At 30.8% G+C, this 19,638-nt stretch overlaps 2 long non-coding RNA genes across 2 annotated transcripts in view; one reads left to right on the top strand and one right to left on the bottom strand.

Annotated features, from left to right (window-relative positions):
* LOC133667338 (uncharacterized) overlaps positions 1-19,638 on the top strand; it is a 47,377-nt gene that overhangs the window by 11,274 nt on the left and 16,465 nt on the right. The gene's annotated exons all lie outside the window — the stretch shown is intronic.
* Positions 17,061-18,993, bottom strand: LOC114576791 (uncharacterized). The gene is made up of 3 exons (XR_003696220.2): positions 18,577-18,993; positions 18,466-18,511; positions 17,061-18,113 (listed from the first exon to the last, which is right to left on the bottom strand). It is a non-coding gene; the product is annotated as an uncharacterized LOC114576791 (long non-coding RNA).

Here is a 19,638-nt window from a genome sequence, read left to right as displayed (position 1 = left end):
GCCCAGTCCATTCATTCCTTCAATAATTATCAAATATTAAATTCCAACAACGTTACATTCAGAAATGTATTTTCACGTTACATACATTATCTACCAAAAGTTTTTCTGTTGTAATCTTATCGAATTTTTTATTATTCATTTAATCTAAAATAATAGATTTTATACAAAAAATATTTCAAAGAGTTATAGAATTGCGATTTTCCTTTAAGTTTGTTATTAAATTTTCCAAACTTTTGATAAATAGTATACATCAATTTTTTTATTTATTCCGTCGATTTCACTCTAATAATCGTTAAATGATCGTTTAAAAAGAGAAAAGAGAAGATGAACATTTTTTTGTCAAAATCGTATAACTGAATTTCATATGCGAATTTAATATTTAGAAATTCAATAAATGTATATCCTCCCTCGTTGCAAATTTGACGCGCAATTATTATTATTGAAACTATTATTAAATGTACGTATCTCATGCAAACCACTTAGTCACATGTTTGCCACATAATCAATGCCTCATATTATACTGCCACCCGTTAATTCTCGTGTATGTCATTAATATAACGTGTTATCTAACGAGACTTAACGAAGAATGAGCTTTCATTGGAGGTATTTTGATGCCTTTTATTTCGTCATAAATTTATTTTGATCAATTTTAAAATATACGTCGTATCTGTCTTTAATAATATTTTAAAAAACATGCGATATACGTTAAAATTAATATTTCTAAAATTGATTTCATTTTTAGAAGAGCATTAAGATCAGAAAATCGCGTGACTTATCATGTCATTTTATACAATAACTTTAATGCGCAGTTTAATGCATTCAGTGTGTATCACGTATATACGGTGTTCCATAAAATTAAATTAAGCCATAGTTTTGAAACAATAGAGAAACACATTAAACGTAATTTTAAATAAGATATTTTGAATGTGTTTCAGAATGTGATAATAAACATCTAATCTAAAATTAAAGATATTTTAATATAATTTTGCAACACAATACATGTTATGAAATTGTGTTATGAACGTATCTTTTTTGAAAAAAAATATATATTATTTAATATTCAAAAGAAATGTATAATTGAAATATATAAATTCCAAATGTTTCTACGTTACATAATATATCGAATCTTTTTATAGTTTAACATATGATACTACATATATTACATGGCCTAGTTTTGTGGAACACCTTGTATACTTGATGCGTAAGATTCAGATTCTCTCAGACGTGTTCAAATTTTCATGAATATGTATACATAGGTCCATAAGGTGTCTGTAAGGTGTTCTACCTTCCAACGAAATATACCAGATTCCATATTAAATCGATAAATTAACCGCAATTGAATCTTTGAATATGATTCGTTGGTATTCATCTCTTTTATACAAAAAGCTCTGCAATAATTTTATTTTTCACCATCATCACAGATACTACGATTCCATAAACTACTGTAATACCTAAAGTGAAATATTTATATTCCATAGAATAAGAAATATAACAAACAGTAATAAGAACATATATAATTGTCTCATTAAATATTCTATACCATTGTTCATTTGATCTGAATACTCTTTATAATTTACAATATTATTTTTCACTCCAATAAAAAAAATACAAATAAAAGAAACATTAACCATAATTACGTATAAATATTAATCTAATCCAGAAAGTTCCACGGATGTACGGATCGATTCACACTTCACACTCGATACTCGTCAATTTTCAAAAGCACCATCGGTTCCCGAATTCTCGATACGTAACGCCAACGAAAAAAAGGGGGGAGGAGAGGGAGGAGAAATAAAAATAAAACAAAGAAATAAAAAAAAACAAACCACGTAGCAAAACGAAATTTCACGGCGAACTCTGTTTTTTTTTTTTTTTCACACCTGAAGCCAGTGAACTGAGCAGAGGAGGTTGGAGAGCGGCTCGATACGAAATACCCCGTGAAATTTCGTGGCGCTTAAACCAATAAAAGGGATCCATTTCCGAAGATCATATCCGAGGGGGATGCGAAATTTTTACGAGGACGCGAATTCCTCGATGAAATCCTTTTCGATATAGGGTACAAGCGATATTATCGGAACCGTGTGTCCCATCGAGAGCATCGAAACCTCATCAGCAGTTCTGTTTTGTGGACCAAGAGGGAAAGTAGGAAAGGAGATAGATAGAGAAAGAGAGAGAAGAATTTTTTTCGTTTCTCCCCTCTTTTTTTTTTCTTCTCTATTGTACGTAAGTAGTGATGGAATTAAGTATATCGCAAGTTGTTCATATCGGTTTAATATTAATTTCAAAGTGTTTGTAAATATGCAATGCGACATATAATTTAATTTTGTATTTTCTTTTAGTAAAAATGTTTAAATAATTATTGAAAAAATTTTAAATTCGTTCGAAATTCTTGTTTATTGTAATTCTTAGAATTTGAAGATACAATTCCAATATCAAATATCTCGAAATCATTAACCGATTAATCTTGATATCTTCGTGGAAAATTTAGATAATACAGGAATCTGCGATAAACAAAGATATATACTTTGAAAAAAAATTACAAAACTATCTCGTTTCGTTCAATATAAATTTGCAAGTGCACATTGCAACTTTGATCCCATCGCTACGTAACCGAGAATTTTCTGAAAAATTCTCACTTTCCATAAATTTCCACCGTCCTCCGGAACGAGGGCAATGGAGGGCAGAAGGGGGATTGGAAGAAGTGGAGGGGGTAAATTGGAAATGAGGAAAATAGTTACGACGCGGTGTTACGTTACTTTTTCTTTTTTTTTTTTTTTCTTTCCCTCGAGAATGACGTTGTGAAAATGAGCGAGGAAAATTTTTGCTGGAAGGATAAGCGGTGAATATCGCGCGAAATGACGGAGAAACATTTTTGATTTTCTTCGATTACGTTTTCGAACGCGCTCGATGAAATTTCGAGCCCTCCCCTCTCCTGAAGAATGAAATTTCGTTCCCATCGACGAATTATTCGACCGTTCGATGGAGGCGAACAACATTTACGAATAATTGAGAATCCTCTTGGAGAGAATCACGTCTCCTCCCCGAGGATTTGTCTGTTGGATTCGATTGGATCCTTGGACTCGATTCGAGAGTGCTCGCTAATGAATTGGTTTGACTTTGCTCGGTGATAAAACGCGATATCTCTTTTTTTTTTTTTATGTCGAGAAGAGGAATGAGAGTTGAATATTTTCGAGTATAACGGTTTATGGGTGTAATAAGCAGTTTGCAAGAATTTTATTGTGGATTGTTGGGGCGAATATTATTAGATCGATGTTCGGGGATTCGAAAGGGTTCGTTGATGGAGAACTTTCGACTTCTTTTGTATATGAAATTGAATTTCGTAGAAATTTCATAGCAATAACAATATAATTTCATAACAATTGTTTGATGAAAGAATTCATTTATAAATGTTAGTAGCATGTTCTAATTTTTGACAATTTATAATAATTTGTTCTATGAAAATAGATAAAAACAAATTTCGTATTCATATTGTAATAAGATTAATTTATAAATTATTTAATTTTTCAATGGAATTTGAAAAGATTTCTCTCGTTCGTGAATAATCTTTTTTTTATTAAATTGTAAAAATTTATTGTATAAAAATTAAAGAGATGAAATTTTATATAAAATATATTAACATCGATTAATGTTAAATGATTTAAAAAATTGTAATAAAATACCGTAATAAAATACGAGAATAAATTGATAATCAGTGCAATCACAGAAGTTATCTCGTTTCAAAATATTCATATTCATATTAATATTGCTGTTAATAAAATACCAATGATAAAAAAAATTGAATTTTGTAGGGGAAAGGTAATTAGTCGGAATCAAAATGCAGTTTGTTCACAATTCGAAATTAATCGATGCTCGCCGATAATAAGAAAAACGTTTAAACCGAATATTTCTTCGATCAAGCTTTTCACGAAAAAGAACTATAATTATAAATCGATTAATTATGCGAATTTTTTTTTCGTTTTCACATAAAAATCATTATTAGTAGATCAAAACAATTGATAGAATATTGTAATTATTGAAATGAATCTTTGAAAAAGATAAAATAATTTTAACAATTTTTAATAAAACTTGTGATGATAATTTTATTACTTCGGTAAAAGAAACCAATACATTGGTGATGTATTTCTAAAAAACAATTTTTCCAATAGGAAAAAGCCTCGACATCCGATTCAATAATATTTTGTCAAAGAATCAGTTTTCCATTTAATCTGCTCGTTTTCCTCGAAAGTCTTTCTCATGATCGTCACGGAAAAATGTCTACAATTACGAATGTTATGCTTCCTTGTATTGCTTTTCTTCTTCGGATACACGGATGTTTCAATTCTTGATAATATCACGAAGGAAGGATAGCCCGTGCTTCACGTGTATTTATTACGATTATATTGGATTCCAATTATTGGGATGCTGGTTTAAGTGGAGAGTTCGTTTTTTGTAAAAAGTCAATACAATAAATATTACAAATAAATTCGCGTTGAAATTTGTAAAAATGATAAAAAATGGCACATTTGTGCTCGCACGTTATTTGGAATCTTTGAGATGGTAAATTTATGTTAGCAGAAAAGTTTTTGTTCTGTTTTGCTAGAACAAAAAAAAAATATTTTGTTATTTCGTAAAAATAAAATAATATTTTTATTTTAATTTGCATATACATATAGAATATGTACTATTTGCTTTAAGGAAATATAGATTGAGTTAAAATAAATTGATATTTTATTTGGAGGAGGCTTCGAAATAATTTTTTGAAAATAAACTTCATTTGTATTTCTCGGGATATCGTTTTAACTTTAGCGATTCATTCTAGATAATTCCATACATATTCCATAATATGTAGGTCAAGCTTGCGTGGGACAACACGTTTAAAATAATTCCGGATAAAACGACGAATAAACAGTATGAAATGAGGATGATATTTATAAAAATTCATTTTTGTAACAAACCTAAGGAAAAGTTCATCAGTGAAAGATATTTTATCTTTTTAATAATTTGTACTAAAAAATTAATACATAATCTAAAATTAATACGATCCTTTTTACAAATAAATAGAACCAAACATAATCCATATTCTGTAAATCAAATAGTCGATTAATATTATAACCTTCAATAATCATTTCTTCAAGAGAAAATTTTAATCGTGCATATTCAACTTTTTCTTTTTTTGGGGGGAGGGAGTCGATTAAACGTAGTTGAGACGAAATTTTGGAAGCATTGAAGCCTGTGAAAAATCTCGTAACGAAGCTTGCACGATTCGAATTTTCATTTCGACTTGGACTAATCACGGCGGACAATCGGCCGATTAATTAATCAGGCTATTTAAATGCGTACATTTGGACAAGCGTAGGTGTACTTGTTGCATATCATTGTTCGTCGGTCGGCCATTGTTCCACGATTGGAAAATATTGATTCGACACGCATGGAAGCGCGACTGCATCTCATTATCCTCCTAACGCCAAAAACCAATGATATATCTGGAGGAACAATTCGATGGCTAACGACCAATCGTATACAATAAATGCAATTTTATGAAACGAAAATATAAAAAGTTAATTACCTTAATTAATCTGCTTGAAATGCTTCCTTCCTTCTCTTCGAGTCGAGAAATATGAAATTTAATTGTTATGTTACTGTTTTTGTGCCACTGATCATTTTCTTGGAAATTAGAAAGAAAAATTCCTTTCTGTATTTCGTGTACTCTTCAATCGGAAGAATTTAAATGGAATACAATTTGGTAATGGAACTGGAATAGAATGAAAATGGGATTGGGGAAATTCGAATTTTTTTTTTTTGAATTGAAGGGGATGATGGAATTAATCTGAAGATTTGAATATTTTTATAAATGTTTAAATGTTATTTTCTTGATGAGAATATAGATAATTGATAATGATAGTTTTGCTTTGTTATTAGTAATTTTCCTAACAAAGTGTTTACGTAAAACGTTTATTCAATGCTCGATAAATTTCAACCCCAAATTGGAGCATGCAGCAAATATTATTTGGTGGCACATTTAACCACCATATTATAACAAATGCTATGCGTTTATGAAACGCGGGGCCGTTTCACGTGCAATAATCTAAATATACAGAATGTATTTTCCAAGCAATTTCGATCGGTGATTCTTTTTATAATAAGACAAACTTTATATTTTCAGATAAAATTCAATATTGAAGTGTTGCAATTTAAATACAAATCTTCTAATAAAATTTTTCATAAAAATATTTCAACTATTTTCAATTTAAATTAATCAAGAAAAGATTAAATTACTTTTAAAAAAAGTTATTATTACGTTCCACGAGTTAGAAATTCAGAAGATATATTATTGGAATAAGTATAAATTTTCTCGTATAGTGGAATATTAAAAAAAATAATTTACGATATCAACAGCACATGCTGATTTCACAACAAGAAACAACAATTAAATTTTTATCTTCTCGCGAGCTAATGCATTTCCATTCTCATGAACATCGAAAAAAAAAATTTTAATCGACAATTTCGTTTGTTTCGTTTAACAACAAATTCGAATTCGACAACAATAGATGAAAATTGATCCCGCGGATGTCTCTTTCAACCCCTCTTCTTCAAAATAAATACGCGTAAAGAAGGGTCGTTAATTAAGATAAACCTTTATTTATAGATACGATTACCCTCGTTTCTGTAGAAGAAGGCCAAAGCGGTTGTTGAACAAGGGATACTTATTTTAACACGAAGAACTTTGCAGATAAGTTAATCCATAGTTCATTCGCATCTTTGGAAGGATAATTTTTTTTTTTTTTTTTTTACATCACTTTCTTTAGTACTTGGCCTAGTGGTCACTTGATCGTCGTAGTTTTATTTAGAAAAGTAGAACAGGTTATTCAAAGTCTCTCTTTTTTTTTTTTTTTTCACTTTCACGTATCTTTCAACATAACATTCGAATATTTCGTAATATTCAATTTGAGCAAATATTAAAATATTGTATAAAGTAAAATGAGAATTATTATTGATAATTTATTTAAAAAGATCAGCTCGTAGATCTTGTAGATCTTTTCGAAAATTATTAATAATTGGAAATATATTTGAAATTTATAATATATGACAAGTAGTGTAAAGTAAAAACGTAATATTAACTTTATGATTGAACTAATATAATGAATGATTTCATTTAAAAAATTAAAGGATTTTATAGCCGAGCATTCGAGGAAAAATAATCGATTGTAATGTATCGATAATCGATAATAATTCACCGAAGTGAAATTTCAACGAAGAAAGAGTTTAAATCATCGATAGCTTAGCCGGGGCAAGGAAAAGGTAAAAATAAGGTCACGATACAGAGCACACGATTTTAACAGCATATAACGATTGAAAGATATGTGTGTGTGTATGTGTATGTTCATACAAAGTTAATACAAACTATCCAAAGGTAGGGCACGTAAAGGTCCCAGTTGTTAAAATTGAATCCATAAATCTGATGGCGACCTTATTATGGTCCGGGGAATAATTCAAAATTCTAATTTCTTTGAGTTGTAACTCTATCATTGCCGACATCGCGATGCCCACCAATGAAAATAATTTCATTGCTCCCTTATTCATGAAATTCTAGTTAGAAAAGTTTTCCTGAGAGTCAGTGTATTGATAGAATTATTTTTTTAAATTCAACAATTATGATGTTTCTCCGTATAAAAGCAAATTCTTGTTTCACTTTTATCGATATAAAAATATAAGAAGAAGATAATGGGTTTAATTATTTTAAATAACAATAGATAATATATAATAGATTTCGTTTCAAATAATTAAAAAGTGGAATATATTTAGAAAATAGTTTTTCAAATTTCATTTTTTCTAAATATTTAAATATTTAATACTAAATAAATTAATTTATCTTTTGAATACGTTATTATTCGAATGATATATATTAAAGATTAAAAAATTCTATCTAAATAATTATCTGGTCAAAAATATAACGAAAAGGAAAAAAAATTGAAACAGAGTCGTTAAATAATAGAAGAAGAACAGAGAATCCTGCCCGAGATCTGACATTTCCTTCGAGACAATCCCGTGTTTAAATCATCTTTGCCTGATTCGCCATCTTTCGTGCCAAATATGTACAACGGGTTATTAAAGTTTCACGTTCTCGACAGGACGACCGTGGCCGTACAAAATCGAATACACGGTATTTAAAACCGTACCAGAGCGAGGAAGGATCGTCATTCCGCGAGGCAAATGATAAATAATAAAGCAAGAAACATGTAGTTTCTCCTTGACCAATTATATCCCGCGATTAATCCGTGTCATCGTTATTCAAATGTCACTGATGTTCCATGAATAAAACCTTTATGGCCGGAACCAAAAATAAACTTAAATATAAATAATTATTCGGATATAGTTTTTATTTTTTTATTTCTACATTTTTACTTTGTTTCTTTTTCCAAAATAATTTTGTTCGAAAAGTGATGTTATTTGAAAGATAAATTTTTTTAATATCTTTGTTTGTTGTACTATTTTTGTTCTTTTTATTTTCGAATATTTATTTGCGAATAATTATTCAAATAAAGTTTTTATTTCATTTCATTATATTACTTTGTTTTAAAATCAAAATTTTATTTAAATGACAATGCGTTTTCGAAAATAAACTATTTTAATATTTGATATTTTATTTGGAGAATATAAATATATTTTTTTTTGTTCCGTGATTTAAATAGAATTTTTATTTTTCAAAATCAATTTTCTGATATTTAAATTTAGATTTATTCTTTTTCATACCTCAATTTTTTTCAATCTAGTAAAACAAAATCATTTAGAAAAATACCACAATACTACGATAAATAAATTACAGAAATAAATAAAGAAACCGATTTAAAAAAACTTAATAGATCATGATTTTTAAAATAACAAACAATTCGGATATATTGTGTTCCAAGGGAAAAAAATCCTTTATGTATATTTCTTTTAATATTATAAAATTCTAAAATTAGAATATCATTGCTTCCGCTTTTAACTTTCGATTACCTTCTGCTTCGATCGAGCCTCGCGAAAATGGAAATGGTATGTTGAAGCATGTTCGAAAGAGATGTGACGCTCGAGGTTTCACAGCTCGTTGAATTCTACAATTGGTCACCGGATTTATCGTTCGTCTTCTTTCCGGGAAATTTATTAAAGCGCATAACTCGTGCATTTTCTATTCTATAGCGAGGGAATAAACTCGATGGTGACCAGCACGATTCATAAAACTGCTTTCATCCTTTTCCCTCGGTACACTCTCCATGTCTTGCCAGAGAGGTGGCAATAAGGACGATTTATAGGCAAAATGGAACCACTCCATGATTTTTAGTTTCGACAGATCTGGAAACTAGAATCTGCTGTTCCTCGAATTTCTATAAACACGGATTTATGAATTTTACTTGCCTGTTTTAATTGAAAAATATATATTTATTAGAAGAATCAGATCTATAGATCGGTTACTTATCGAGAGGATGATGCAGATCGATCAAATATCTCGGACGAATCACAATTGAATCGATCAATTATCAAAAATATATGGATCAGTATTTTCTCAGCGTGTACAAGTAATATAGATCAATCATTCATCAGAGAAGTGAAGTAAAGCAGTTGAACCAGTAATAATAAAATGCTCGAGTAGTATGGATTAGCATTTGTCCGTCAAACAAGTAGAATAACGCACTCGTGGTAAGACAGTGATGGACTTTTTTCGAAAGATTTTTTCCTCGACTTTTTATTCTTTTGATAGAGATAAAACGTAATGATAAAATATATATCTATTATCAAAGATTCTGATAAAGGATTATTTTGTTATATGAAAAAATATTCTAACAACTTCTCTCTGTTATCACGAACTATTATTCCCAAACCAGGAATAAAAGATCAATTCTACAGATCACAGAAAGATAAAAAAAAAAGCGTATCGTTCCAATGGAATGAGAAAAAGAGAGAGAGAGAGAAAATCAACCTGGCAGAAGGAGTTTTCATCGTGGTATTGGAACAATGGGGAAAAAAACGGAAAGTTGATAGGTTAAAAGCGGGACGCGCAAAAGAGATCAAATTGACTTTCGTCCATTCGTTTAGCGAACACGCGAAAACTTTGAATTGGCTAAGGGAAGATAGGACAGGAAATAAGCTGATGTAGAGTTAGTTTTTTTTTTTTCACCTCGAGAAGGAACTGAAAAGCGAAAGAGATAAATCACAAGATCGCACACGCTGGATAATTGCATTCTCAGTGTATAAGTCTGATGTTTCCGATTCTATTGTCACAAAGAACACGAGAGGTCACGGATTTGTTTTAAAAAGTGATCTATTTTAGCTCTTAAATCGAAATAATATCATTACTTTTTAACTTGTAGGTCGGTACAGGTTATTTCAGAAATATATTAATAGTTCCATAAGTCATACAAGGAGTATAAAATAACAATAGTCGGACAAAGGAGAATTTAGAACAATCCTTTATTTCTTTTTATTCCTTCTTATCGACTTGTACAATAAAAATAATCGAATAAGTGAGATCCACAAGAAATATATAAATATATCATACGTTATTTCAGAAATATATTAATAATTTTCATAAGATCAATCATTTGGCATACAAGGAGTACAAAATAAGAACAATCGGGTAATAATACCAATTTCACTTTTGGAATTATTCCTCTTGTCTATTTCATTCGTCCCTGTCCCTCGCTTTTTCCTCCTATTTTCGAATCCCTGTTGCCTCGTCCACATTCCACTTTCCACTTTCCTCAGACGCCTTCATCCGTCCTCCTGTTTCGTGTCTTTACATCACTCCTGTCGCTCTTCCTCTCTCCATATCTCGAGTTCATCCACCGGTCCCCTCTCTCTCCCTCGGAACTATCTTCATCACACCGGCGAGAGACTATTTCACCCCAGTGCCGTGGGATACACGTAGTTCTCTAATGCTATGCCGGCGTGAAACACTCTGTTGCAAAACACCCCGACCTTCCTCGCCTTCGAGGCGAGAGCGGAGAAGATATACGCCTGGCGCACACAGGCGTGCATATGTAAAACCTGTACTCCTGGCTCGCGCGGGAGAGGATCGTGCGCGAAGTTTCGGCAGGGTCAAGCTTCTTCATATTCTTTAATGTTTCTTTAATGCAACATTTGTAATGCGAGAGAGAGAGAGAGAAAGCTTTTCCTTTTGATTTTACGAGTATTCTTGTTTATAGAATTGTGATATCGATCGATAGAAAAAAAGATGAAATCAAATTTATTTAATTATGGAAATAAAATTTGCTCGTTAATTATTATGCAGTAATAAAATAAGTTATGTTACGTATTATATATGTCTCGAGATTCTATATATCGAATTGACCTTGCCTCGGCATTGATACCACGCATAATAAAAAGTCGCGTTATTACTAGCCTGAAGGTTAAGCGACCGCCATTACCCTCTTTCTCTGTCTTATCGCGGCCAAGTTAATGCAAAAAGAGAATTTGATCGTCATCAGGGTTGACCAATAAAAATTAAAAGTTTGAGTTAGAGTGGATGAAATATTATATAGTTCTAGAAAGAAAAAAAAAGAAGAAGAAAGGAGGAATTAAAGTTTCTGAAAAAGTTGGAAACTATTGATAACCGAGGCTCATGAAGAAGTTTCTGAACGATACCCGAATTTCCAAGGTTTCCTCAACGTCTACTTCCCCGTAAAACGGTCATTAATTTCCTTGGCTGCTACGCCTGAGTATGGAAAGTCCATTACTGCTAACCGGACAACTAATCCTTGCCCACTTACCCGAACGGCCCGGGTCTGATTACATCGACTCTATTACTACTGGCTGCGAAACAACGAGTCTCGGGGACAAGCATGACAGACAAATCAATTACGCCGTTATTTCGAGTTTATTTTTTTTGCAGGAAGAAAAATTTGCAAGAAGAAGTTAATTAAGAAAGTAAGGAGAAAATAAGGATGAGAATATCATTAACTTAAGGAAACTGGAGGATTAGATTAAAATTTAATAGAAGGTGTTTTTCTCACACGAGTTAGGAGATAAGCTTTTTGGAATTATAGTTTGAGAAATATTATAGGTGAACGTGAGAAAGTAGTGACAATCATTTTTTTATATAAAAAAAGATTTGTTATTCGACAAACAAATAGTATAAAAATAAGAATAATGAAGAGAAATGAATGTAGACATGATAGGATAAGATAAACAGCACAAGATAATAAATTGTAGAAATAAAATAAATCACTATCGGACAAGTAATGCCAGACAATCGTAATCGAACAAATAACAGAATGATACAATAATTTTGAGGAAATTTTCTTCCACGTTATTTTAAATTCCCTTTTACAAGAATTTTTGTTAAACAAATAATAAATAGGATAATTTGAACTTTAGCATATAGCATCGTGCAACAAAAGATAATTAACGTTTAATTTACTGGGCAAAATATTTACATCGAAAATCTGAACTTGTAAATATGTTTACACACGACATACGAAAATAAATTCAAATGAGAACATTCACGTAAAAATATCTCTCTAAAATTTTGAAAAAGATTTTCAAAACAAAATTATATTATTCAAAGAAAACGAATCAAACTTCAAAATCCTTTTTTTTATAATAATATAATAAGATAATCGTTATTTTTCAAATAAATAAATCAATGTTTAAATTGTACAAATATATCGGATATCTCGATAAACGAAAATATAAGTATTGATTGATTCCCTTTCCGATTAGAAATTTTTATTTTAATATAATAAAATAATTGATATTAAAATAGCTATAATACATAATTATGATCGTGTCATAATTTGTATACTTTCGTTAAAAATTTATTTCTGAAACGACATTCATTATACAATAAACCTATCGGTTAAACCCACCTAACAAAACAGGATTACGTACCTCTCATCTTGGAGGACGAACAAAGATATATATGTCATGTTTGTTCCGACAGCATGCTCGGCCATTCGCAAAAACTGTTTGAAATGGTTCTCAGAGTTGATCTACATTTCCGAGCCTCCGCCCATCGAGAGAGAGGATTTCTTATCCCAATTTCGAACCCGCCATTTCTTCTCTCTATTACTCGAGAAAATCCGAAGAAGAACGTAAGAATGTAATTATAATATAATCTCGAAAAATTCCAAAATGATGCTTGAATTTTCTCAAACAAAAATATTTTATTATTTTCTTACAATACTACGAAGTTTCTTCTACGAAGACGAAAAATTGTATTTCTCGTTTCCTTATTATAATTATAATTATAATGATGAAAATATTGATAATCTGAACAAGAAATAATATAAAAGGTGAAAATAAAAATCTTACGGCTCGCACAAATCATCTTAATATTGCCAACAATCGAAATCCATCCAGCGCCCGAAGGAGAAGAGCAATACAAAGAACCATAAAATTCATAATTGCAGACATTGGTGTACGATCCTTCTCGATCGGGACGATGGTGGAGAAGCCGTTCGATATTTCATCCGGTATCCAGTAATGTCGGTCCATTTGCAGTTTCCGGTGTAAGCGTAGCTCGAGTTATTCGACTGGTATGGAGATATCGAGCCGTTGAAAGGGAGATCGAATGCAGCTTGTAGTCGAGGTAACCTGCTTCGCAGATAAGCTTTTGTAACGTTCTAATGGCCTTGCTTCGCTCGATGATGAAGGAAGATCTATCACGAAGAGCGAAGTGAAATTGTGAGCGACGTTGCTTACAAAAGAAGATAAAATACGCGAGATGTTTCATTCTCTCATAATAAGTTAAGTTTTGTACAATCGAAGTAGAAAAATTAACAAAGAATACACTTTATAAGATTTAAAAAAAATGTTCGATGAAAAAATTATAAATTGAAAATTGAAAATGAAAATACGAGATTCGTTTAACGTGAATTTATACTAAAATAAAAAATTAAAATAAAAATACGTTTTCGTAAATCAATTTTTGCTACATAATAATATCTCTTTTTGGGAAAAATATAATTTCATTCGATACGTTCAATCTTTCATCGATTAACAAAACGTACCTTTAGAAAATATTTTTCTCGATATTTTATAGATATAATTACATTCAAATTTCCTATGATATATATTTTCCAATTATTTTCCTTTATATTTTCCTTTATAATTCGCAAAAATTTTAGCCAAGAAAAAAAAAAGAAAGAAAAAGAATCATTTTAAACCTCGTTTCATATTTTAAACGATCGAATCCAAAAAATCCGCCCCTAATCTCAGTTCAGCCTCGAACAAAGGCAAGAGTAACCGCGGAATCGTGAATTGTATCTTGGCAGTGAGTTACACGCATAACTCTCCCCCCATTGCGAAAGACATTAGCGCATAACCGTCTGTGCCGCCTATTCACCGCTTGAAAAGGAGAGGAGGAAAAGGAAAAAAAAGCGAAAACGCGGGTTGATGGCGGAAACACGCGAGCGAATGCGCCTATTACCGGTGATCATCTCTCGGAGTGCAGTCGATGCGCAGAACTGCAGTGACCGAGGCGCTCTGCTCTCCTCTACTCCTCTCGCAGTGGTAAAGGTCCGCATTGAAGCTGGCAACAGTGAGCCGGTCGGGTTTTCGCGGTCATCAGCCAGCTTGGTGATCGCAAAAAGAGAGACGGTGTGCATCGTTCCTCTGGCTGTGGAACGCGTCCATTCGCATAATTAAAAAAAGAAAGAAGAGGTGAGGGAGGGAGGGAGGGAAGTCGAAGGGGAGAAAGAGGGGCAGAGAGGAAAATAGGAGAGTCACACAATTTAGTTTTCATTCGATTCGAACGAGAATCTCCCACTCTTGTCGTTGTAATTCTTTATCGTCTCGATGAAGAATCTTGCGATCGTTCTTTTTCTTTTTTTCCAAAAGAGAGAGAGAGATTTAAAAAAAGACATAGTGAAGTGAATAACAGGTTTTCTTTTATAATATTTTATAATATTGTGCAAAAGGTAAAAAGTGTTTATATTTGGTTTTGTTATTCTGATTGAGATGTACATTTTTAAGCCATTTTTTTAAACTAAATATTTCGAATGATAAAGCGAGATGAAATATTTCATTTTATAATTTTTCTAATCAGAATTATTATAAAATTATTAATTTTTTATTTTTTCTATCCATCGTACAATTTATATATTTTTTTGTCCGATATTAAAAAATGAAAGGTTGTTCATTTTTGTGGAAGTTCAGTTTTTTAAACTCCACGATATAGTAACTGGAATCATATGTTTTTTTTATTTTATATATATATTCGATTCTTTTGAACAATCCGCTTAAAATTACAAAATTTTTAAAGCATTTTGCAGAACACTAGTGCACCTTTTCATCTATAATTGCTTGAATCTGAAACCAGTGTAAAGAAATATTGCGTCGTCGTAAAATAACTGGGAGAAATAAAATTTCTATTGAAAATTCTAAAGTTATCCGACCGCATTTTTTTTCACTAGAATGAATTTAATCTCGAAATAATTTGGATTATCTTCGGGAATAAATGATTGGAAACGAAGAATACCAATATTCTAATAATTATCTTGGCGTACAAAATTAAAAAAAAAAAAGAATTTGTTTTTAATCTATTTGTCTAATCACGACAATTTTTAACTATTTTACTTCATTTGTTTTCTTTCGGTGAATTAAGTCATATTGATTTGACAAGTGGAATAAAACAACTAGCATTAGAATCACTATACAAATTAGCATCATTCAATGTAACTAATTTTCTCTTATTATTTTTTTTTTTATACCATTTTCGTTACTTTTTCTTTTTATTATCCATTATTACATTTCTTACACATAATTGAACAGATCAGATTACAAGCCAAATTAGGTCATTCTGCATATAATTTCGATAATTAGAGTTAAAAAAATATATCGAATTTTCATCTTCAAGCTTTAACGAACAGTTTTCACCCAGACTTTCTCTACTCTTTTCCTATAAAATTTCCTTCCTCGGCCGCTCCGACCGTCACAACTTTACTATTCCATCTCGAGGCGAAACTTGGCGCGACATAAATGCGAGGCCATAAAGCGCGACGTTAAATTAACTGCGGTGTATGTAACTCTTTTCACGTGAAATTACAGGTGGTTTTTGCTACGACCATGGAGGAAAAAAAAATGTTCATCGTGAAATTCATTAATTACAACTTCTTTTTTCCACGTGACTCTCTAGAAAAAAAAAAGGACGGAGAACAGTCGGTTGAAAAAAGGGTTGAAATGTTGTTAAACCGATTACGCCTTCGTATAATAAATTTTACGAGGCAACATTCCCAAGATCGGTAAACAGGGTTAGATATTATTCTTTTATCTGATGAGACGTGCTTTCCCAATTTGAATGAAATTTAACAAGAATATATACAAAAATATAATATATATTCGATAAAAATATAATATATAATATCGTGAAGCACTCTAATTTAATTAATAAATGATCTCTGTAATGTAATGTGATAATTTATTTAATATTTTTTTTTTATATATTCGTTTAATTTTTATTTTGAATTCTTTGTTTTTTCGTGGATTTTTCAAATAATTTTTAGATGGTTTCTTTTAGATAAAAATAAATTGATAATCAAATGAATATATTATAGAGGACTAATTTAAATTTTTAGTTATATTTAGAAAAGTAAAATAATAATGTTACTTCAAATTGAAATTTCCTTTGCTTGATTTTTGCATTGTATATATTTCATATGTTTTTTTTTTTTGTTTTACAATAAAATATTTAACTGCTATTGTGACGGTTTATTTTTTGAACTGTTATTAAAAGAGCAAAAACGATTAAAAATAAATCGCTTGTCTGTATTGGTTAATTAAATCGTTCAATTGAAAACTCATATTAAGGTCATGCCAATGTACTTAATAATTGCAAACGAATCGATTTATCGATTTTACTCGTTAATGTTAATAGTAGCAAAATTATTTCGTCTTCTCCCAAATTTCAATTCGTACGTATTCCTGATTAAATTTTTTGGAATTTTTGTAATTTCAGAGATCGAATATTTTTTTTTCGAATATTAATTTCTTCTATGATTGACAAATAAAATTAAATTCATTTCTAAAAATTATTTTTAAAAATAATAGAAAGCAAAACTTATTTAAACATTTCGTTACTCGTAAAATTAACTTTTCTTAATTATTGTACAAACATGAACATTTTTTTTTGTTTTTTCTATCTTTTAAATGTTAAGTTTCTTTGATCTTTTTAAAAAAAAATTCAGAAATTCTTATTCGTGCTTCCTTCCCTGAGCAACGTGTAAAATTTATTCAGAGAATAAAGTTAATTTCATACCGTGAATTCTCTTGTTTCTTTATTTTTCTACGTAAGAGAGAAAGAAATTTTTTAGACTGTTTAATTAGCAGAAAAGAAATAAATATTTCGCGTAAACATCTTTGATTTTCGTAAAATATAAAAAAACAATAAGAAATATATTTTATAATTTCGTGTATTTTAATTTTTTTTTAATATAAAATTCATAATGTATTCAATTATTATTTTAAAAGAAAAAAAATTATTTTCCTCAAAAGACGTATTAGCAATTTTTTTAGATATATCTACTTTAAAAGCTGTGAAAATAAAAAGTAACGTCATTCATCAATAATAATAATCATCATTTCACTTACAAATATCTTAAATCTATCTAAAATAAATCCACTTTCAATGTTTCACGCTTGGTTCCATCTCGATACATTGCACAAAAATTCAATCACAATATTCTACGTACTTGCGAAAATATATCGAGTTCACATTCAATTCAATTTAAACGTATTTTTCCTTTTTTTTTTTTTTTCAAAATCACGAAGTAACAAAACTTTTCCAGTTACGTTGAAATCTACTTGCAATATAACTCGTTTCCCATCACTCTATCGTACACAATTCATAGAAAGAGTCGCAACGCTGCCAAGTCCGATACTCGGTTGTATCGCTAACGACTCCTCCTCAACTCGTAAAATTATTTTTGATTGGGCCGCTCGAGCGTTGGAATTAGGTCGCAAGCAAGCTCCGCTTCCCCTCTCCCCTCGTGACTGGTAGATTAATCTGGAGGACCTTTCCACCACGGTTTTTGCACGTGGCTGCGCATTCTATCCGGATAAACATAACACCTGCTCCGTTCTTCATCGCCTTTTTCACCGGATTCCACCCTCTGACGTGTTGGCAAGCGTGCCTCCGCGTGCTTGAATACAAGAAGAACGTACCGCGGTATGTTAAGTGCGACACGTGAAATATTTTGGAACGATAATCTCTTTTTTTCTTTTTTTTTTCTGGTGGTTTCATTGATTACACTGATCGTCATACGGGAAAATATTTAAAGCGTATCTTTTCAATTTGAAATAAGATCGTTGTTATTGTAATTAATTTTTTAATATCCGTTGAATCGTATATAATTATACGTATAACGTTCAATATGAGTTGAGTATATATATGATTAGATAGTTTATACTGTATATAATAGTTATTGTAAAATGTTTCGTGAAATAGAAATCGAATAGAAGAAAGATTAGATTAATAATTAAACATGTGTATACCTAAGTCAAATTTTTCCATCATGTATCCGCATGATCCGCCGTTTACCTGAAAAAATTTACCGCTCGAGAGGTTATGTTTCAGATGATAGTCAGTTTTATGTACGTACTTACGTGGAGAATTTTTAATCATTCACCACCGTTTCTCACTCCTCCGCGTGCTCTTCTATGATTTATCTCTGTTCCCGCAAGTTCTATCAAAACTTGAGCTGTTAATTCTTTCTCAAACACGCATAAAATTTGTCACCGTGACACTTTCAACTAGTTTCTTAATCGTTACGTTTTGTACTTTACAAACTTCTTTCGCAAAAGGAAAAAAAAAAATGTTTTCGGTCAGAGAATATCTTTCATCGCTTCAAAATAAATGATGAATTTATAATAATTTTTAAGATTAAAAAAAAATGAACTATTTTATTTCGATTGAACAAAGCTTTTTATATATAATTTTAAACTTCTATCAAAATTGTCTATCGTACAAGAATAATAGACATCGAATATCATTCTAAATTTATGGATTCGATCGAAGCGTGCGATTAAAAGGAGATAAGATAAGGTAATTCCAATTGTTTTATTACGTCAATCGGCTTGGATTATTCCACTCTGATTCCAAGAATTCCGCTCGTCTAGTTAACCAACATTCAACGTGCGGTATAACTCGTGTGAGATACGAGGAAAACGAGAAGGGTTGCCAGCAATGTTTTGAGATGGGAGAGATATAGGAAACGTGAGAGGGAAGAAGCCATTGCGGATAGCAGTAACCTGGACGTGTTTTGATTTACGCGCGAAATTTTACCCGTATACTCGTTAAACATATATGCGGTGGCCGCAGTTTGCCCCCTGGATATCGCTATTTTTGCTCTCCATTTCGAACCCGCCCATGGCCCCGAGAAAAATACGATAATTGCGCCTGGTTCAAAGTACGATCGTCCATCTTTCCACGATTATTAACCCGTTTGATCATTAACCTCTTTGCATTCATAGAAAAATAATACAGTTGCAAAATTGTGCGTCGATACTAAAAATCGTAATAAAACTTGATTTGAAAAAAGATCGGTTAAATTCGCGTCTCTTTTTTCACTTTAACGAGACAAGTCGTGTCTCTTTTTCGTTGAATAATTTTATTCATATAGAATAGAAATAAAAATTATTCGTTATTATTCATATTTTATCCTACTT

This window comes from Apis cerana, linkage group LG14 (assembly GCF_029169275.1).
Source record: "Apis cerana isolate GH-2021 linkage group LG14, AcerK_1.0, whole genome shotgun sequence".
Classification (NCBI taxonomy): domain Eukaryota; kingdom Metazoa; phylum Arthropoda; class Insecta; order Hymenoptera; family Apidae; genus Apis; species Apis cerana.
The sequence above is the reverse complement of the archived record's forward strand: the minus strand, read 5'-3'. Positions and strand labels throughout refer to the sequence as shown.